General features: G+C 44.7%; 1 protein-coding gene across 3 annotated transcripts in view; it reads right to left on the bottom strand.

Annotated features, from left to right (window-relative positions):
- The window catches only part of RAD54L2 (RAD54 like 2), a 75,023-nt gene extending 52,713 nt beyond the window's left edge, over positions 1-22,310 (bottom strand). For 2 of the 3 annotated variants that reach the window (XM_080387476.1, XM_080387474.1), the window contains exon 1: positions 21,503-22,299. The gene's annotated coding sequence lies outside the window, so the exon portion shown is untranslated. Of the gene's footprint in view, positions 1-21,502 lie in introns of all 3 variants that reach the window. The other variant, XM_080387473.1, reaches the window with a different exon arrangement.
- Positions 22,311-23,067: the final 757 nt, after the last annotated feature.

Raw genomic sequence — 23,067 nt, 5'->3', positions numbered from 1 at the left:
TACGTGTTCTTTATAAGCTAGCTCTTGACACCCGTTCAGCAGCCGCAGCCATATGCAGGAGAATTGTACGGAAGCTTTCAAAAAGACTTAATTAAATCTTGCAGAAGCTGGGTGAAACAAAGACGGTTAACTCCTCTGTGCCTATTGTCACGGTGCTGTCTGCCTTCCTCCTTCCCACCCTCCTCCTCGGCTCCGGCAGCTCCGCAGCCACTCTCCACCGCGTCAGCCCTGGTCCGGCACCCCGAGATGCAGCAGGGACACGGCCTGACAGGCAGGTGCGCGTTACGCAGCCGCCAAGTGCCCTCGTTTCTCACACCGCTCTGACCCAGTTCGGCGCCTTCCACCAAGGGGAATTACACAACCGGGCCACGCTGTAGCTGCCGCTGCTGCCTCCTGGCTGGGCTCGTCCAGCCTGCCCTGTCCCTCGCCTTCGCACAGGAGCGGCACGGTCAACACTTCCCCCTGTGGGAAGCGCACTTGGCGAGAGACGAACAGATTACCTTCAACCAATGCAAGTTACCGTCTGCCTGGGCTTCCCAGCTGTCCCCATCAGAGCAAGGTGCCAGCCTCCTGCCCCGCCGCAACGCTGTGCCCAGAGGGGGTGACCAGCACCACCAGATGCAAACCAAACCTACACACAGGTTCAGCACAGCGCTCAGCTGAACACATGGCGCGGCCGCTGAGAAGATGAGGTGGGGTATTATTTGAAAACATTTGGAAAAATTCCTTTGGTTTACTCAGAGAAGAGCTGTCATGTTTATCCTACCCAGGAAGTTAAACCCTGCAATCGGCTGCGCATCAAATTAACATCCAAGACAGCCTCTCTCGTGTATTATGTCCTGTCTTTCCGTAAAAATAAACATAGTTCTGAAGTTTTGGGGCTTTGCTTTTTTAAGACAGAACATTTCTGATAATAACTGCCTGCTGTGTGGTGATGGCTACCTCCTCCTCAGCCTGCACAGAGAGGGGGCCTAGTTCTGGACAAGGGTACTTCAAGGGCTTGCAAATTTTGACACATTTCCATTGTCCTCACGTTTTTCTTTCACTCTGCAAAGGTTTTAAATCACCATTTCTTCTTCTGTAGGAAGCTGAGACAGAAATGCAAAAGTGAACTTTCTCCCTTTTAAGTGACAGTTTTGCACTGCAGGATCACGCACGCCGTGAACCGAACTATTAGTGAAACTATCATGGGAGCTGGTGACTTTGCCCATTTCTGTACACCACCACTTTCCTCAGAGGACTCGTCAGCACCACAAAACCTAAACTATTACTTAGTTAATTATTGTAAGTACAAACAAGTAAAATGGAAGGACAGGGCATACTGGAGTCCTTCCCTACCTCAGCAAGGAGGAGCAGGATTCCCCTGTACCTCCAAGAAGCCACAGAAGCCAAAGGGGCTTTTTACAGAAGCTTTTTGCCTGCTACAACACAAGTGGTTTAGGCACAGGACATGCTCATTCCCGAGTACACACTCATCCCATACAAATCCCTTTGGAAAGGGCGGGTTTAACACTAATGCCACTACGGTGCTGAATAGTAAAGAGGATTCCATCACCTCCCCAACCTCCAGCCAAGCCCAATATCTGGGACTAATCAAGATCTGTCCCTTAAAGCCTGTTTTGTAACCAAGACTTCACACTGGTCACTGTGGTGCCTGGCCATAGAAACAGGATCAAGCATGCTGGCAAATCGCAAGAGGATCTGCACGGACGGTTTAATAAAACCAGGTATTTCAAAGTGCTGGATAACGCTCTTCAGTTTCTGCTATACAGTCATGTTTTATGGCAGTAATAATTTCCTTTATCTTTTTTCTTTTTTGTTTGGCAGCAAAACTATTCATTGGTGAGGGCTGTAAGATTCCTCTTACTCACTCGGCTCACACACAAACACTTCAAACTGAACGTGTGCGAAGGTAACTGCTGGCTCCTTGGGAGAAATCTCATCTTACTGCTAGTCCGCTGCTAGCACAGTTCTGGTACCTTGTAGGCAGCCTTCAGTAACTAAAGGAAAATCATCACAAAGCATACAGGTGGATCACTAAAGTCATGAGCTTAAGTGGCTCTGTAAAATAAAAAAAAAAAATCTTTTAACAGTTTGCAAGTAATAACTTGCAATGTTATTGCAAAACAACGAGTATTTTTCTGTACCATTTAAAAATCTGGTAAGAAATAAACCTGAGATCAGTAGGTTTGGATATTTTGATTCTAACAAACATTAGAATTTCTCTAATTTGCATTATGTAACATTAACATCTCTATTTTACGTTGTCATGTAAAAAATGGTGGGGGAGAGGGGAATCATTTAAAAGGATAAATATTTCTCGAAAAAGTCAACAGTGTTACTGTCCAGTATTAATGTAGCAGATCCCCTATATGTTTTTAACAAAGCAAACGTTTACTGAAAGATCAACAGGAACTTATTTCCCCCAGTGATAACCCCCACAAATTGCATTTAAAGCCATCCTTAATTGATTACTTTGTGATTTAAATCCCTTCTTCCTTTGCAGTCTGAGACTGTTAAAACTTGAGCAATAGTTTTTTAGCTGTGACTCATAGATAACTGGTGGCCACACACTGCTAGCTGGGAAGGAAGAAAACAGTTCTTCTCCTTCATTTCCTCCTGTTCAAATCGCAATGCAGCTAAGTGGCATTGATCCCCTCTCTAAGTGATGTGTTTACTACAGGAGTATTAAACAGAAAAGCAGAAGCCCGTAAAATCAAAAATTGGAGAGCATCCGCTTGCCCTGGACCACCCTTCTCCCCACCCCACATAAACATAGGCACAAGGCATCTACTCTTTACTCACCCAAGTATTAAGGAGCCCACTGTGATTTGTGGGGAGCAGGAATTGAGAGAAAAAAAATTAAGAGTGCTTTAAAAACTACTTCCATAGATCAGTTTTGAGAGAGCTGCAGGACCTGCTCTTTTATTCTCTCTAGACTAACAACCTCTTTCCTAAAAGGCACCACAATACTAAAAACAGCCTGAAACTGGTTGTTCCCTGACAACAAAAACAACAAAAGCTGCTGCAAGAAAGGGTAGAAGAAGGGAAAAAAACAAACTAAAACCCAACCCATAAAGAAAGAAAAAGGGAGAGCTAATCCTTCCCCTCTGCTGACATGACAGTGCTGGAACAGAGACTGTGACAATGCACATTATATAAGGCCTGGCTCCCACTTCGATCCCCAACAAAAAGAGCTAGTGCGAGTCAATGGCAGCATCTGCAGTGATTACACAACCTGGACTGGTGGCGGCAGCACACACCGGCATCATCCATCCACTCTGCAGGAACCTCCTGCCACAGGGCCCTTTCTCCCCTGCATTTCAGAAAGGATGCAGGTACACCCTACTGCCAATAGTGTCAACATTTTACAACCCTTAAAGAAAAAACTCTGAATATTCTTCATAAGATGTCAGCACTCACTTACATGGACTTCACAAGGCACTGACAAGCTCTTTACCTCTGGACAAAGCCAGCAGAAATGGGCAAACAATTTCTGTGTGTGTGTATGTGTGTGTGTGGGGGGTTGACCCTGCCTGGACACCAGGTGCCCACCAAAGCCGCTCTATCACTCCCCTCCTCAACCAGACAGGGCAGAGAACACACAGCAAAAGGCTCGTGGGTCCAGATAAGGAGAGGGGCAAAACAGACTCAACTCGAGGAAATCAGTTTATTACAACTCAAATCGGAGTAGGATAGTAAGAACTGAAAACCAAAACTTCAAAACACCTTCCCCGCACCCCTCCCTTCTTCCCAGGCTCAACTTCACTCCTGATTTCTCTACCTCCTCCCCACGAGCAGCACAGAGGAATGAGGAATGGGGGCTGCGGTCGGTTCATCACAAGTTTCTGCCGCTCCTTCCTGCTCACTCATCCCCTGCTCCAGCGCGGGGTCCCTCCCACGGGAGACAGTTCTCCATGACCTCCTGCAACAGGAGTCCTTCCCACGGGCTGCAGTTCTTCATGAACTGCTCCAGTGTGGGTCCCTTCCACGGGGTGCAGTCCTTCGGGAACAGACTGCTCCAGCGTGGATTCTCCATGGGGTCACAAGTTCTGCCGGCGAACCTGCTTCAGCGCAGGCTGCCCACAGGGTCACCGCCTCCTCCAGGCACCCACCTGCTCCAGCGTGGGGTCCTGCATGGGCACCAGGTGGGTAACTGCTGCACTGTTAACCTCCGCGGGCTGAGGGGGACAGCCCGCCTCACCACAGCCTTCACCATGGGCTGCAAGGGGAGTCTCTGCCCCGGAGCCTGGAGCACCTCCTCTCCTTCTCCTTCTTCACGGACCTTGGTGTCTGCAAAGCTGTTGCTCTCGCAGGTGCTCACTCTGCTCCTCTGCTACATACAATTGCTGCGCAGATACTTCTGCCCGCCCCCCCCCCCCCCCTTCTCAAATACGTTATCCCAGCAGCACTACCACCATCACCGACTGGCTCAGCCTCGGCTAGCAGCGGGTCCGACTCAGACCCAGCTGGCATTGGCTCCATCGGACATGGGGGAAGAACCTTCTAGCAACTTCTCACAGAAGCCACCGCTGTAGCCCTCCCACTGCCAAAACCTTGAAGTTCAAACGTCCTACATTACATATATATTTTCCTAAACAATGTTGCACTGCTTTTAAAAGCAATTTTTACAATCATAATAAAGTAGAAATTGACTTCCTATAAATCAACTCTTTCCTTTGAAATACTCAAAACTTCCTCACCAGTGAACAACCCTATCTAGAAGAGTGTTTTGTAAAAAAGTTCAGGCTGAGGTAAGAAGCATGTGATTAGTTTTGCTTCCCATAATTACTGATATTCATCTGGATTAACACCATCACAAATGAACAAAAATTTTGTCTCTTACTCCACAGAATCTCCATTGATGTTTTTAGCTCTGGCAGCTTCTGTATAAATGGCACTTGCCTTCCCTGCTACAGAAAATGTTAAGAAAAGGAAACTTCCCTTCCCTTCCCTGATCACCATTTCTACTTTCAAAGCAAGCAGCATTTCAACAAAAAGCCACTTTCAAGTGCGCCTTTACAGGTTTTGCTCACAGTGCTATAGCTATAGAACAACAAGCAGTACCTGTGAGAGGACTAAAATTCTGAAAAAAGATTTCAAATGATGGGGAAGACTCAATAGTAGGGCATAGCATATCAGGACTCCAAATTATATTCAATACATTTTACACTGGAGATTAATTTAGGGCAAACTTGCCTACCCTGCATTAATGATAACCATTCTCACATTCCAAAGGATAGATTTTAAAAGTCAGCTCACAGGAGAGGTATGCCAAGCCTTCTCTTTGTGAGTACCCAAACTATGTCATGACACGAGCCAATTCCCACAAGCAAGGAAGATCCGGATAACTGAAAGATCCCTCTAGGAGTTTAAGCTCTTGTTACACACAGGTGCCAGAGAAGAAGTTATGTAATAAATCAAGAATAAATTACATAAACAGAAGCAGTGGAACAGAGAGGAGCGAAAAGGCAAAGAGCTAATCCCCTCTCAAGTAAAGATCAGCCACTGTCACCCCATGAAGACAAGCTATGGCTTTGGTCACTGAGATACGCTAACATTATGGTTTACCTCCCACAGAAGCGGACTGATATAGCTCATAAACAATACTTTTATCTTTCAGAATGATGAAAATTGCATGTTTTCCCAAGGCTGAAAGGCCTAATTGATCTATCCTGTTTTCTCAGTATCGCCCCATCCACACACTCCTCTTTTTTTGCCTTCCAGAGAAGCAGACTTCATTACGGAGGAATGATTCACCACCTTTGATTGTTCTCTGCTCAGGAAACAAGCTTTCCCATCAGCAGTGGTCCAGGGCAACCCAACGTCCCCCTATGAGACAGGTGCGAGTCACATTGCACACTCATCAACAGATCACAAAGCAAACAGAACTTCAAACTCTTCCTTTGGGCATGTGTCTGCATTTCACTACAAAAAGCTGCAGATGTCTGGGAGTGGTTTCAATGCCTCTTCTTTCCTCCTCTTCAGAAATGGACATAAAACCTGAGGTTCTGCTTTATGCAGTTTTTAGAAAAAGGAAGAATTCAACATGGGTTTGTTCCTCTTTATTCCCTTACCCACCTCTAGCAATGTTAATTACACTAGCGACAAGACAGTATTACTTATGCCACCTACAGCTCACCAAAGAAACCTAATCGGAAAAAGAAAGAAGAAAACCAAAAAATCCTGAAGTAGGAAGAAATGGAAATAAACTGTTTTGAACTCACATGGTATGAGGATGACAATTAGCATGTTAGACCCTAGTTGCACCAGTCTGTCAAGCAATCAGACATTAAACTAATTTTTATTGGATTCCATTGTAGATTAAAAATGTAGATTAAAGGATTAAAAACTGTCAGAAACATAGGTTTCTTTCAGAGTCATTCCCTCCAACAGAACATTCTACTTGCACAGTGCCGGAAAAACCTACATTAAATGCTACTTGTAAGGCCCCTTTTCTGTTGGTTTTGAGAACAAAGTCACCAAAACCTGTTGATCTTTGCCTTTCCCAGTAAACAAGTCAAAATAAAACACCCTGATCCTTATCTATCTCAAACACACTTGTTTTGATAACACTTAAGACTGACACTATAGGCAGCTCACATGGAGAGCAACTGGATGAAATAGCCTTCTGTGGTTTTATCCTTAGTAAGAAGCACCACTTCGGTTGCATTTTGCTGGCTCAACACCTCCCAATGGTTTGGACAGGCCTGCAAGGGAGAAGAATGCAGCTTACTGCCCCTCACCAAACAGTACAAACAATCCAACACGCCGTCTGGGGGACCATATGCATACACAAAAGCCACTCTGATTAGAGATATGAAGTATTATTTCTGAAAAGAAACTGAGCTATGATCTCATGATATACACACTACATTTTTAGCTTACAAAATTGGGAGTATATGACTCTACATACTTAGGCTTACTTTCAAAAAAGCTTTAAAAGCAGCAAAATGCAAGTCTGGCTAAGGAGATATGCAAATATTAACAGAAAGGTAATATATCCTGCAGGTCATTGTACCCTTTTGGTAAACATACCCAAGCTTCCAGTCCTAGTGTACGTTAAACAGGACGTTACCTACCATTAGAAATGGGCACAGACATATTCAGTGCAGTAACAGGAAGGTGCAATTGAAAGGGACATATTAGCAAATTATTAAAAAGCACTGTATGGTGAATAAGCACCACAACAGTCATCTACAGGAGTAGCTGCTGGCTACTAGACACAACTCTTAAGAATAAAAATGTCATTATCTCCCAAACGTGCAAATTCACTTCCATAAATGCTAGAAATGTCTTTTGTAGTACTTGTTCTTACTGAACAGACAATACTGTACAGATACTCATACCCATGCAGAATCCAAACATCACATGTCCAAGATTCAGAAGCAGAATAAAGAGCATTCAGCTGTGATCTTCAAAAAACAATAACCTTTAAGGTATTCTTCCTCTCAGAGTTAAGTGCAAGTTACAGTCAACTACGTTGCCCAAGTGACCACTTTTTCTATCAAAGCTCATTTAGCATTTGCAAATGCTGCTTGACTGGCAGCCATACCCAGCAAGCAAATACAGAAGGAACTGCAGGCAAGCCAGTTCTTCCAGCGTCCTGCTAACTCGTTTCCATCCCAAGCGAAGGGGACCATATGCTCTAAGAAGTCAACATCCCTACACCCAGCTGCTACCTCCCAAAATGTAACAGGAACAGAATTTCTTGTCCCATCTCTATTTTTCCTCCCCTTCTCTTGAATTACTAGTTGGATTATGGAATTACTAGTCTTGAATCAAGATTAACCAAATCATTTTACTGAAACTATCCATTTATCTAATTGTAGGAATTCTTGATCATTATTGATTTGGGCTGAACTCAGAAAGTTGAGTAATAACTATAACTCTTCTTTTGATCGGAATTCTTAAGTACAATTAAGTATTCTTTAACAGAGAAAACTAGTTATATGGCACTTCCAGAGCAGATTTACTGGCAATGCTGTAAAATGTCACTCAACTTCATTCATAGTTCTCTCTCTGTTAGGAACGAAAGGGGCAAATGATAAAAGTTAAAGACTTTCTAGAGGATGCACCTTCTCATCACAACAAAAGTGTGTGTGTATATACAATTTTTTTCCTCCACACACAAAAGGGTTCCATACTAGCAGCAGCAGCAGCTAACAACTCTGTTCTCATGCTGTTAAAATAAGCATTTAACTGACCAGAAGTATTGATTTAGTTGAAATATAAGATCTCCTCTCTTGTTTTTCACGAGAGCTATGGTAAGTATAGGAGGAAGAAAAAGGCACTTCTAAACATTTTTTTTTTTTTAAGAGAGTCAGGAAAAAAACATTTTCTTACAGAGTCTGCATGACTAAGTAGATCACCCATTTCCTCAGTGTTCTCTACTCATTATCTGGGTCTTATTTCTCTCAAGTAGTTAAGTATTGACATCATAGAATAAACAAATTCAGATCACATAATAAAGACTTCAGCTACTCACATTCCTTGGCGAACAGGATGCGAAGTTGCAGTAGACAGAAACTTAAAAATGCTAGCTAGGTTAAATCTTACTACACATTGTCAAGAGTTAAGAGTTCCACCCCCACCCCCCCAAAAAAAAAACAAACCAGCTTCCCCAGGAAATTGTCCTCCAGAGATAACTCAACCACATCCCAGGATTGAGGGAAAAAAAATCAGAAAAAAAATCTCTGCTGGGGTAACAGCTTTTCCCCAAATATCTCATCTCAAAAGCAGTTAACTTCTTCAACCCCAAATCTTCTCTATTCTATGCAACAGTCAACTTGCCATCCAGTTTTCAAGGCAATTGCTTTACCCCATTTTGAGCTTGTGGTACCTTTCATACACTAAGTATTGAAAGACACTGAATTTGTAAGGTTTATTTTTTGGTCCTGTTCCCCCAATATGTTGACACCTACAGACAAGAAACTTAAAACCCAACCGATGACACCTCTCCTGCAACTTCTTGATTTAAGAAAATATTCTTATTCTTTGTTCCTGCTATCTCCCACACCCCAACATCCCCTGCAAAAACAATCTGACTTTTCTTATTTCCTAAGCCCAGAAGCTTGTGTTTAGTTGTCAAGGTGCACCCCATAACCCTGGCACTTTTTTTAAGTAAGGAATATACAACTCTTGCACTACTGAAAAGGAGAAGCCACAGCCCGACGCCTTTTTCACACAAATATTAAGTGGGGATGCTGCAAAAGTAATGCAAAGCTCTGGACAGTTACATCACACTACAAATGCTGTTTCTTTCCCTTTCAGCAGCCAGCAATGCAAATAATAAATGCAAAGACCAAATAAAAAAAGAGAGTGATAAGCGGGAGTTGGCAACCAAAACCTGATGCTAATTCCCCCAATTAGAGAGACAGTGACATGCCCTGACATTGACAGACAGCTTTTAGATTTCATAGGCACCAGAAGGGTAATAAACATTTGGCCTTGATTAAATTACCCATTTTTCTCTCTTGCTGATTGCAGCTTCTCAGACCTCAGACAGACCCCACAAGCAGCTGCTTTCCCACCAGTACACCACTCCCACAGAGTACCAGCACAGCTACCTGCATGGCTGGACAGCAAGCTCATCCAGCTGAAAAACAACCTGGAAGCAAAATTCAGTTCCCAAATGTAATTTACTACAAAGCTGCATGAACAGCTGTGGAGGAACAAAGGAAAAAACAGTCAGAGAGTGGGAACATGCAGTCCTGGGTATGGTCTGACCAAGCTGGCACCACTGTCCACAGGGACATGGTCTCAGCAGCCAGAATGCCGCTCCAGTACAGGGGACAGACAGCATTTTGATCTCAGAAAGCAAGACGGTCCTTGTGACAAAGCTTCCTTACCTTCAATCAAAAGGATGGTGCGTACATCTGAGGTGAGACATGAACATTCTCATACTCAATCCTTTCAATTGTCTCTTTCTTTAAATAGTCGTGGCATCACTATGTGGTTTGTGTGGAGGGCTATCTGTTCCTGAAGTTCATTTTGTTGGGTTTTTTAATTGAAAAAATAAATGCAATTGCCACTCAAAAGGCAAATGTATCATAAATTTTATATTATGCAGTTGGGCACCTTTGCTGCGCACATCTCTCTTCTCACAGAAAACACTTTTAAACTGCCCAGAGCTCAAAGCAAAATACTGATAAACTCATGTAAGTCCTTAACATTTAACATATTTAACGATAGCCTCTGTGAACAGGTCCTTGTAATTACATGCTGGGGGATACCAGCATGACAGGGGCAAAGAAAGGATAAGGCTCTGTTCTGGGGAGTGGGAAGATAAGCTGCCCTGACCCAGAGAAACTGGTAGCTAGCACTGACAGAAATTTCTCCAGGTCAGGGCAGGTCCTCCTCTCCTAAATGCACTCAAACAGGACTTGTGAAAGGAACACCTTTACATGGTAACAAAGGGAAGTGATGCAATCTGCACCATGAGAACAAATGGGTCATTTCTTTAACCTCCCGAAGGGGAATTTGCTTTGGCCATGATGCCCTTGCCTGAGATCAAGGGACAATTTTTAGTACCTGAATAAAAAGAAAATCACTTGCTGTGTGTACCTTTTGCTGTTTTCATGTTTTGTCTTCCTATGTCTGAGATAAGTAGATATTCCTGGGCTGCCCTAGAACACAGACCGTTCCCCAAAATCTTCAGGGAATCAATATTTTATTTTATTCTTGATCTCAGAAACCTCTTCTTTGCTCCCAATCTACACTACAGTTCGCTGCCTGCTTAAAAAGCACAGTTGCTGACATGCACTGCTTTCTCCACTTCAGGACTAACCTACCCACAAGAGCAGGGGCTCCCAACCAACCTACGTAACCAAGGGCCACTGTGGAGTTCTGGCCATAAATACATACTGGTATACACAGCCTCTCATGCACATTCCCTGCTTGCTCTGGGCTTGTTTCACTTAAGACTTCAAATTCATCCAAACTGCTCAAAGAGACAGACCCAGCTTTGCCATGAAGTCCTAAAAGCCTTCTCTCGTCCTTTATCCTACTAGGAATGAAGTTGCCACTCACGTAATTGCTACTCTTTGTCTGCATTTTCTGACCCAGGCCACAAGTAACCCTTGCACCTTTTACAATCTAATACTAAATAACGTCACGGACAAGCAAAGGCGTAGGTGAGGACAGGTCCCCTCAGCAAACATGAGAAAGACACCTGTCTGGTACAGGATGTAGGAGGAGTTCCAGCACAGTAAGATGAAACAAAGTAGAAAAACCTGAAATCCTTATATCCCGAGTTCTACGATCCTCATCCCCCAAAATTTCATCCAGACTGCTGGACAATTCAGTCTGTTCCCCCTCAATCTTCCCTGCCATAACTAATGAGAGAGTTGGAGTTAGCTGATAATACTCATGAAGAACAGAAGCATAAACCTGACAGGATTTCACACGGGAACAGCCAAAAATTATTTGCTTCCCCTCTGCCCCATCTTTTTTAATTATTTATTTATTTTCTATGACAGCAAACACAAATCAAAAAGCCACCCATGAAGAAAACAAAAACTAGAATCTCTAAGGGTTCAAAAAGCCCATTCAAGGGTAGGCTTGAGTTTCTTTTGGCTACCATCTAACAAATACAACCTACTTAACCTGAAACCTAAAGACAGTAAAAAATGAAGGTGAGATACCAATATTATTTTTATTCAAGGAAGAGACATCAGCAATTTCAACTTTCAAATTCATTTTCTATAAGGTAAAGGCGAGGATTTTTTAATTAAATTAAAAAAAAAACAAGTTGAAGTTTAAAAGGAAGATTAATTATTTCTGGAAATCTAGAAAGAACGCCTGCATTAAAACTTCTGCGTTTTTTTTTTTTTTTATACCCATTTGGAGTTTCCTCAAAGAAATCAGGAAAAAATGTTAGCTAAATTGCAGCTTCTTCTTTTTCATCTCTCACTCTTCTCCAGTTTCTGTGGTGCAATTTTTCCACAATAATAACAGCAGTTGTAGTTAAAGCTGCGAGACTTGAAAAAACTAGAGAATTCCATTAAAAATACATGACAGTGTATTTTAAGGAAAATTATGTTCCAAAGTACTTAAGAACTGAAAGAGACCAGCAACAGATTTAGAAATAGAAAGAGCATTACTTTTAGAACTATTCTAGATCCCAATGATCACATTTCAGAGGAAGAAATTTTAAAAAGAAAAAAAAAAAAAAAAAAAAAAGAAAGGAGACTCCAGTTTCAGCTTTGTGTCCTCCAAAGTCTTGTCTGCAGTGGAGGCTGACACTGCAGAGTGACATGCAGTCAAAAACGTCTAGACTACAACTGTAACTCATCATTGCTGCCTTGCTCTTGCCAATCACCAAAATCTCAGGGTCTACACAAGCTGTATTAACTCCCCAAAGCCTGTGTGGAGGCATGAGACCCTGGGCCAGATGCAAGACCACACCAGCCCTTCAGTGATGCAACTGCCTACAACAGCCACAGTCAAGGAGAAAAATGCACACATGGGGAAGTACATTCTAACTTAAAACACTCCTAGAGGAGAAGCAACTGTAAAGAGAAGTCAGAAGATCAGTCAAAAAAAAAAAAAAAAGTCATTGTAAGACTGCAAGTAAAGAAACTGTTCACTTACAATAACCCTTTCTGTCTTTCTTCACTGCCTTCTTTTTGTAAGCAAAATGGGTCAGACAAGAAAACACAAACAAAAGCAAGAGATACAGGAGAGACACACCCCTCCAAGAAGCAAGGAAATTTAAAGATTGAACTATAAACAGCTTTCCTCAACAAAAGGATTTTATCTCTAAGTCTTCCTGCACAGGACAGCCCAAGAGCACAAAGAAAAGGATACAAGACCTTGCCTGCCTTGATGAAATAATAATATAAGCAATAGAGGGGGAAAGGTAGCACTTGGCTGGAAAATGCTCTGAGGAGGTGACTTCTTCCAGCAGGACTGTCCCTTTCAGTGATAAAGTCATTTGCTATAGCACCAGCTCTCCCCCAAAACCAGAGCTACTGAACATATGTATTAAGTCTGATGCTTGCTGGAAACACCTTTTCTGCAGAAGAGCTGTTTGGTGTACGCACCCACTTCCTATGGAAGTCGAGGGAGCACCTGGGGAAAAGGCTATCTGCCACAGCAAAGCACCTGGCTCCTGCAGGCTGTATTTCTCACCGCCCTTCCTCCACCACATGACTGGGCATGCACTTGTCCTGTGAAGGGGGAAAAGATCAAGATGTCTGGAAAGGTGCCTACCAGGAGTAAGCTGCTGTCACAGCCAGACTAGCTCCCATCACGGTCCCAGAAGGGTTTAGAAAAACATCCCAAACCAACTGTCCTGATGGGCGACTCAGAACCCACAAGCAATCAATCACCTCTGTAATGGCCAAGGCAGGAGAGGACTCGCAGCTTTTTATCTTCCTCTCTACATCCTTCACCACTTTGACAGATATGATGAAGCAGAAGCCATCCCTTTTGTTGGACAAGAAGCACACTGATTTCATACCAGCAGAAAAACATGAGACACTGCAACCTTCTGCATCCACATGCAAAACTACCTCTGCCACCATGAGCATATGCAATTTCTTCCCCCAATGAAAAAGTAATTTTTACAGAATGTAATGACTTAGCCCCCAACACTGACAATAGAAAGTTTACCTCTCACTACTGCTGAGTAGAACTCTTAAAGAGCACGTTATCAGATTTTTGAGGAAAGAGACTGTGGCAGATATTCCAGTTTCAGTTTTTTCAGGAAATGAAACAGCCATCCCTGTCCGTCCCCATACAGCCCCCTCTTTTCCCCATCACCAAAAATGGCAGTGCCTCCAAAAAAAAAAAAAAAAAAAAAAAAAAGAGAGACACAAAACAGAACACAAACATTTGATTTCATTTAAGTATGTGGTTCATATGAGCACATTTATTCCCTTGAGAGACCATATATTAATGATTTAAAGGAGTGCTATAAAGAACAACTATCATAATCAGATCATTTGACTAACCCCAGCTGGGGCAAGAGAGACCTTATCTGAACACGGCTAGGCAAGATCTGTTTGGCATGTGCAACTACTCCTGTACTTCCATGGTGGCATGTACAATCATACAGTCACAAGTACCTGTACAGCGTACATGTGCAAATACTCCTCACACATGTCTTTCAAATTACATTTCATCCTGACCTGATGACTTCAGGAGATAGAGACATCCTAATTTCCCTTAAGAGTTACAAGCATCTTCCTAATGCCTTCAGTGGTTAGTCACATTCATTGTTAACAATCTGTGCCTTTTTTCCAACTTGAAATAATCTTTTTAACTTCCAGACACCGGCTGCTATCATCTCTTTTTCCACTAAATTAACGAGCCCTTTGGTACACAGCCTATTTTGCCCAAAGAAAATTGAGAAATTTCTAAAATACTTTGCGATAAGCTAAACCAATTGAGCACTTTAAGAAAAAGTTTTATAATGTGTGACTTAATCACCCAAGCAACACCAAATGCTACACCACCTTTGTTGCTTTGGAACATCTCTTTAAAAACACTAACATTAAACCTGACCAAAATATTTCCCATCTGATTTCACCTCTCAGTCCTTATTCAGTGTTTCCTGCTATTATGGACATATGTTAGTATTAAAAAAAGAGTAATTAGCTTACTGTAGTAGCCCTTATGTCTACAGTGTTACTCCGAGGACTCACATACTGCTGTATATCTGCTCTGGTCCTGCCATCCCTTCCAAGGTCACTGGTTTCTGGAAGCACAATTCTTTATTCTAAACATACAGCCTCTAGCCTTTTCCACAACATGCATAACTTTGTGCTCCAGCTCTATAAAACATATTTGGCCATATTAGACCCAGTTACCCAAACAATTCAGAGGATGCTGTACAGCTGCCATTCCTTCTTCATGCTTCACCACTCAGTGCAACCTTTACATAATCCACAAATTTGATCAGCTCTAGTTTCACGCTTTCTTCCAGGCCACTGATAAAAATAGACCCGGATCTACTATAAATCCCTGAAAAATTCTCCATTCATATTCTGTTTTCCACACCTACTGTTTTAAATCTAGGTTTTGACTCACTGAGCGTACATGAAACTGTATCTGTTGAGCAAGATTCACTTTTCAACAACACCCTCATTGATTATCATGGAGGCAGCATGGGAATACAATTATCACACAAATCCCCTACGTAAGTATATGTGTGATACAAGAGCTTTAATTACAATTTTTTGATCTTCCAGAGCACTGGTACTAACCAGTTATGCAACTGGTTAGGGTTTTTTTAGTTTAGTTGTTGTTTGGGTTTTTTTAGTTTAGAATTTGCTTCACTAATTTTAAGTAAATCCTACTACCAGCCCTCCTCAATCAATTACCTTTTGAGTAACATCCCGTTTTCCAAGTTGATTCAGCAGGATGTGTGAGCACCTCTACTTCAAAATCCCTTTCCAGGCTTTGTCAGGTTCATGGATTTTGTTTGGTTTGGGGTTTCGTTGGTTCGTTGGTTGTTGTATTAGCCTTCACATGCAACAAACAGCTAGAGTAATTCACATGAAATCAATACACTTTAATAACATATTTATTTTGGATTCAACAACTCCAAATATAACAACCCCCACTTAATTGATACCAATATCCTAGATAAGACTTAAGTTTCTCAGAGACCGAAGAAAATCTTTGATGAACTATCATGTCTCCAAAACATCGTTTCCATGGTTCTGATGGGCTAGAAAAGCTTTCTTCACAAGCAAAAAAATTAGGTAATAATGTTCATCATCACAGGAAGAAAGTACAAGTCAAGATTATGCTACCTCCACCACGTTTCAGTTATTTCCCATACCATGTTTGCCCTACAAAATCTTTGTACCTGATCAGCCATCCTGGCTAAGCAATGGAAGGGTTCTGCACTTCCTGGTAATCAGTTCTGCCCTTGTATAGCTCTAGTTCTTTGTTAATTAGATGAGGCTAGCTTTCCACAGAGAATGCCAGAGTAAAGTTATCTGCCTGTAATCTGACAAATCGCTACTAAACTTCTTTAATTGCTTTTATAAGTTTTTATGTAAGAGCGCCTTACGAGAGGTGCTAAAGCATGTTGTTTTGCATGTCAGGCCTCGACCAAAGTCCTCATGTTCAGCCTAAGTTTCAACGTCCTTGTAACACAAGAAAGCATGTGGGTATATTGAGCTTTTCCAACTTTGATTTTCTGCTTATCTGCTAGCAAAAGTTCACCAGCATAGAACCAATTACACTGGCAGAAGACAGCTTCTGTTAATATGCTTAATTCTTGGCTAGAACTTTCAGTTATAGCAGGAGAAAGTGGTTTGTGCCAGTGTATTGCATCTACTAAGGCTTCTACTAATACCAGTAAGTGTGCACATGCAGAAGAGGAGGACAGTCACATCCAAGTCGTATCAGGAAGAAGCTAGTTCATCTCATCAACTCTCCTCCTTTTCAAATACGTGTTCAAGAAGCTAACGGTAACAGCACTTCACAGCTCAAAGCCTCCTAGGATTTAGGACAGTGGTAGAGGGCACAGTTCACAAGGTTTGAATGCTGTACTCCATGACTCCATGTTTATACTGTAAGCCACACTGACAGCATCTAACAGATCCCTTCGGTCTCATTTTAAGGCAACTAACTAAAAGTCTTCCCCTTAAGATTTCTGCATCCTTGAATAGTATCTTCAGTCATGAAGTTATTCAGAACTTCTGAGCACAGAATCAATACTTCCTCCAGACAGGTGCATACCAGCTTTTACGTCTATTCTGATGTTTAATTAATCGACTGCCACAAATAGCTAAGTTAGTTCATTCTTCCTTTCTTGTTTCTGCATTCAAACTTGCAGACACACCTGTAAAAGAGCAGCTTTGGGACAAGCTGACAGGCCACCACAGAGTGCTTCAAATCACTGCTCCTACTCGCACATTTTAGAGCATGCTGAAAATGCTGTTATTAAAGTGATGTAATACTTTCTTTTTTTTTTCCTTCTCCCCTCCAAGTGAGTTTTAGTTATACTCAAAATGCCACAAGATTTTTGGAGGTGTCAGACTGACCCCAAATCCAGCATTACCACTGAGCAAGAACAAGATTTAAATTACAACTGCTCCAAGATTACAACAGCACTGAATCAGTCTCACTTGCAGGACTAAACTGACATTCTGCTGTTCCACTTCAGACATAAAATTGAGTCAATGGTATGACTGACCTTCAAGAATTTCTAAACACCTATTTTCTACACTTTGAGGTATTTTTCAAAGCAACAATTCCTGAGAAGTTTTATATCTGCATGGCTGAAAGCAATATATACTTTTTCAAACCCCTACCTTTTTTCCCCTCCCCCAAAACCCACTTGTTTCTACTTCAGATATACTAATTCTGTTAGCAAATATGTGCAATTAGCATTTGCTGGTTACCACATACGAAATACTGATCACTAACTTTCTTTGTATTTCTTAGAAAGAGAAGTCACCAGCTAGCTGGTTTAAAAGAACAATGACTTTAAAAAAAAAAAAAAAAAAAAAAAAAAAAGAAAACCAACACCTAAACACTACCACCATATTCTCGGAAGTCCAACTAGCTTCTAAAGGTGCCTGTTCAACATTTTTTCCCCTCTCATGGCTACCTGCAATTCCACCTTCTTCTTTCTCATAGTATGTAATGACACTTGATTTCACCAACTAATTCTGCCCCTTTCTCAAATATCAAATGGTGTTACTTTATCACTCCCCTTCATCTTTAAGGTTCTATTTCTTAACAAGCATAAAACCCTAGAAGCTAAACTTAAGGTTTCTAAAAGTTAACAAGGAATGAAGTTTTCAGTCATTGTTTCAACTCATCTAAATATCAGCTTCTACACATGTTATTCTACAAGTCTGAACCTAAATATTTATTTCTGCTCCTTCTGTGTTGATGCAAGTACTTCATAAACACAGATTTAGGGGACAGGAGGAAACCTCTCTCTAAATTATTTTATTTTTATATAACTAAAAATGTTGCTTAAACACAACAAACTCCTGTCATGCAATGAGCATTCTCTGAAACAAATCCTGCTGTAATTAACCCAACGTATTTGACAATCAGGAAAATATTATATAGAAATTATTTAGCATAAACAGAAAACACACGTCTCAAAATCATACTTGTACCAAGCATCTAGAAATATCAAATAGTACTTAACCTCTGCAGGAACTAAGTTCTCCAGAATTAACTTTAAAATAGGGAACTTTGTTAGCAGAGAATTATTTATCCTACAGGGTATTATCTCCCAAAAACTTCGAAGCACATGAAGGAAACAAGTTCAAAGAAATTACATGAACATAACTGCAATGCAACTAACTGCATTCTTAGAAACGCTGCACCTAAATGTTTCGTTTAACTCAGACCCATAAACAACACTATTTGAAAACACACTTCCTACATTAATACATCCTGGATTTGAATGTGATCAAATGGGATTCAACTCAGCCTCATGGGAAAAGCCTCCCTCCACTGCCACTCCCTTCCTAGGCCTAGTAACCCGATACATCGCAAAGAGGTATTTGAAACAATTAAATTTTGAGAAAAACAGTCAAGGCAACACAACAGGCAGACCTGCTGGCTGGACACACAGTCAGGGCAAGTGTGACAGCAGAAGAGTTAGGAAAAGCCAAGTCACCACAACAGTCACCACTAGCTACAACTGGAATGTGTGGGATGGAAATACTACTGTTCAGTGCTGCATAAGGTGTAATCTGACACACGTGTGTATATACATACACATAGTAATGAGTTTCTTTTCAGAGATGCATGGCAGGAGGATGAGAGACAATGTTTGTGTGCGGGTGTATACAAATACATACATGTACATACATGTATATGTACACACAAACACAAAAGGTAACACACGGTGGGCAGCAGGCTAAACATGAGTCAGCAGTGTGCCCTGGCAGTGATGCAAGCTAACAGCACGCTGGACTGTATCAGCAGGAGTGTCGCCTGTCTGATCCAGGGAAGTGATCACGTCCTTTCACTTGGCACTTTTCAGACCCATGTGAAACACCATGTGCGGTTTTGGACACCCACAGTACAAGACAGACACAGAGAAACCAGAGTGAATTTGACAGAAGGTTACCAAGATGCTCACAAGGATAGACCACTTGCTGTGTGAAGAGAGGCTGAGACATGGCATTGTCCAGAACGGAGAAGGCTTTGGGGAACTGGCAGCACATCTCCTGTACCTACATGGAGGTTATCAAGAAGACAAAAGGCTGTGTGCAGGCTCTGCACAGAGGCATGTGGCAGGAGGACATGAGACAAACTGCAACAGTGGAGGTTGTGACCTGACATTAAAAAAAAAAAAAAGTTTTTTCCCTGTGAGGACAGTTAAGCACTGGAACACCGAAACAGAGACAGATGAATCTTTGTCTTCGGAGGATTTAGGACCTGAACTAACAAAGTCCTCGTCTGAACTTGATGTTGATCCCACTTCGACCAGCTTGTTGGACTAAGATACCTCCTGAGGCTCTTTCCAACCTGAATTATTCTATGACATCGACTTGGATCCTGGAGAATGTAACAATGGCCTGTTACAGTTTCCTATGCCAGATGATACCTTCCAAATCTCCACTAAAATGCAACCGCTACTGAGATGAGACAGAAAACATGTTTGGTTTTCCTCCTCAGAAGAGCACATAATTTTCCCATCCAGAACCTGCAATATTCCCCAATATCAACACTGGAATTTCAAGATATTTTAGGGTTGCAGAAGTTACCAGTTACCTGAGTGTAGTACAAGTGGAACACGGTGGCTAAACATTCAGCTTTTTTTTAGGAGAAGGTGGTATTCAGCCTGAGGCAGCATCAACCCAGAAAATTCACACATCCACAGCAGCTTTTCCTTAAAGCAGCAGCTGCATTTTTCTTGAAAATTTCTAATTCAGCACCTACCCTTAATGAACAACCCCTACATTCTGATGCTGATAAGGTCACCGGTAAGAAGCTACATTGTTCGTTCTGTGTATTCAGAATGTATAGCTCCATACCTGGGGAAAGAAGCCTCACTTAGCAAAACAAGGCCACATCAGAGCTCCCATCACAAGCACCTGCAGTGGTCTAAGCCGGCTGTTTTGTTTTCATCCCTCTGCAGGGTGCTAACACCTCTAGAACAGAACTATCAAAATAAAGGCTGTTTATTCTAAACTAATGGATTTTGCATTGAAGCAGCCAGAGAGCAGTCACAAGGTCCACTACTCTAAGTTGGGAGGGGGGGGGGGGGGGGGGCGGAGGAGAGGCAGTTACCACCTTCAGACAGGTAGCAGGAACATCTTGAACTGATGCAGAAGTTTCTGCAGCGATTTCCTATAGGTTACATGATTATTCACTAAGAATGATGCTTGGATAACCATACAAACATCCAACAAAGAATATCGTACATTAAAGGAAGTTAGAGATAAGCAAATGTGATCATTAGCATCTTATTAGCATAAAAAGGGGGGGGGAAGAATTCCATTCTTACCTTTTAAACATTTTTTCAATTTGTTTTCCAATTTAAGCATTTATTTTTCAATATAAATGCCCCACCTGCATATAAAGTGATGCACTAAGAACTTTTTAAAGCACCAGTTTTGTACTAATCAATGAAGGGTTGGGAGGGAAAATTGATGGAGTTTATGAGCATCTCTCAAATGCGAGTGCTGAAACGTCCAGTCACCAGCGCAACTACCAGCAAAAGTAACCCATGAACTGTTCCAGGGGGGAGGAAGGGCAAAAGCGGTGAGCCAGGCTCAAGCGAGAGAGCTAACAGCCCAGCACACCAGGCCTTCCCCCTCCACAGCTCACCGAGTCTCACGCCGACACTAAATTATTACTTTGTGCGTCTCTTCACCAGCCCTACCGACCACGCAGCGCAGTCACGGCGGTGTGACCACCTCAGGCCCCCCTGGCTCGGCGCCTGCCCCCCGCACTGGCCGACACCCCAGCAGCCACGACACCCCGCGGGAGGCAGGTGCAGCACCCCACCCCCACCCCCCGAACCAGGCACTCGCGTAGGCCCCGGAGCGCGGCAGGGCGCTGAGAAGGCGCAGCCCGAAGCTCGGGCTCGGCGGGGCCCATGCCGCCCGCCCCGCTCCCACGGCAGCCGTCGGGGCCCGGGGGCGGCAGCAGCCTCAGCCCGGCAGCCGCGCAGCCCCCCGCACCCTCGCACCGGGACCCGCCCCCCGCGCTGCCCCGCCGCTCCGCAGGAGCCGAGGCACTTGCCCGGCCGCCCCCCCGGGCCCGGCGGCCGCATCGCACCCCCGGCCCGCTCAGACCGGGTGGCCGCTTCCCTGCCGCCCCCCGCCCCGGGCCTGGCAGCCGCTGCTCCGCTGCACGCCCCCCGCTCCCCAAGGCCGGGTGTCCGCTCGCCCACCGCCATAGCCCCCCCCGGGCCGGGCGGCCGTCACCCCGCGCCGCTCCTCATGCGCCCCCAGCGGGGCGGGGCGGGGCAGGGCGGGTGGCCGCGGGCCTCCGCCGGCGCGCCCCTTCCCGGCCCGCTCCCATTGTGGTGGCGGCGGCCCCACCGCTGAGCTCTCACCTCGGCGGGGGGCGGGGGGCTGCGGGCCGCGGCGAGCCCCGGGAGCTGGCGGCCGCCCGCCCGCCTCCGTCCCGGCCTCGGCTCTCAGCCGCCGCTCGGGGGCCGCATCACCCAGCGTCCGGCCCCCCACCCCCCGCCGGAGCAGCCGCAGGATCCCCCGGGCAGCAACAGGCACCTCCGCCGCAAAGGTTCCGCAGGGCGGAGAAAGGTTCCTCCTCGCCCCGGAGGGCAGGAAGGCGGCGGTAGCCGTGCGGCGCGGCGGGGACGGGGCGCCCCGGCCCTGAGGGAGCCGCGCTCCCCTCGGCGGCCGGCGGGGCCCGCTCCGCGCCGGCAGGGCCGGCCCACCCTCCGGAGTCCCGCGGGCCCCATCCGCCGCCCAGGCAGCCCCGGGGGCAGGGCCGGCGGTCCCGGGAGCCCACCTAGGGGCTGGAGCGGGTAACGGCGGGGGACCCCGGCTGCCCCTCCCTCTGACCATCGGCCGTGAGGAGAGTTACTGCACGGAGCGCCGGGGTACCCACCCCCCCTTGGTGGGATGCTGCTAATTAGCCACAGAGTCCCCGGGTAATTAAGGTTGAGGGGCCTCAGGGGCTCTCCTCCGCCCGCCCCTCAAGGCAGGGACAGCACAGAGCTCAGCTCTGGGCCTTAACCTGTCAGGTCTTGAAACCCTCCATGTACGAGTTTCCACCAGCCTCGGCCCCGGCTCCCGCGCTGGAGATCTCGCAGGAGAGAACTCCCCCCTCGCCGCCAGCCCGGTGCAGGACCATCTGTGCTGGCAGCCACGGCATCTCTCTCCTGCCACGAGCCGGGCCTTGCTGCCTCCGCAGCCTCCCCACGGGGACTGGGGACGGCCACCCCTGGGTCCACACAAGCCCCCCTCCTGCTCAACCCCCCTGCTTCCCTCAGCCTGATATGCCCCAGCCCTCGCACAGCTGCAACAGGAGTGGCTTCAATTTGCCTCCTTTGCACTGGGTGCCCAAACCCCCCACAGCATTTCAGATGTGACCTAGTGAGTGCTGAGCAAACAGGGGTCTTGACACCATGGTCCCACGGGCAGAGACAGCCCACCATGCTGACAGCCTTCATCACGGTCAGGACACGCTGCAGACACCACACCGAGAGCATGCTGCTCATCCTGTACAGCAGCAGGAGCCTGGTGTTTCCTTCTGTTACAGGGAAGCAGAAAGTACAAGATCAGCAGGGAAAGTGCCTGCCTGATTCCCCAGACAGGTACTCAAATATCCAGTGCATGAAAAATAAAAGTTGGAGACTGGTATCTGACTGGATATCCACTGGCAGCCTGGGCGTGATCAGTGTAACTCAACCCTCAGTCCTTCAGGGATCTCCTGGATATCAGGGAAGCCAGAGCTGGTCCAGAATAAAAGGACCATACCATCACAGAGCTATCTCACAAACGGTGTGCCCCTGGGGACTCTGCAAAAGTGTGAAGTGTCACAGAAAGTCTTCACCCTCCTCCCCAGCTAGACACATCCAAATCAGACATGGGACCTTCTTCCATTAAACCTGACATGAAATTCCAGGTTTTCCTTTCCTGCCCCAGCCTGTCA

This window comes from Falco punctatus (assembly GCF_963210335.1).
Source record: "Falco punctatus genome assembly, chromosome: 4".
Lineage (NCBI taxonomy): Eukaryota > Metazoa > Chordata > Aves > Falconiformes > Falconidae > Falco > Falco punctatus.
The sequence above is the reverse complement of the archived record's forward strand: the minus strand, read 5'-3'. Positions and strand labels throughout refer to the sequence as shown.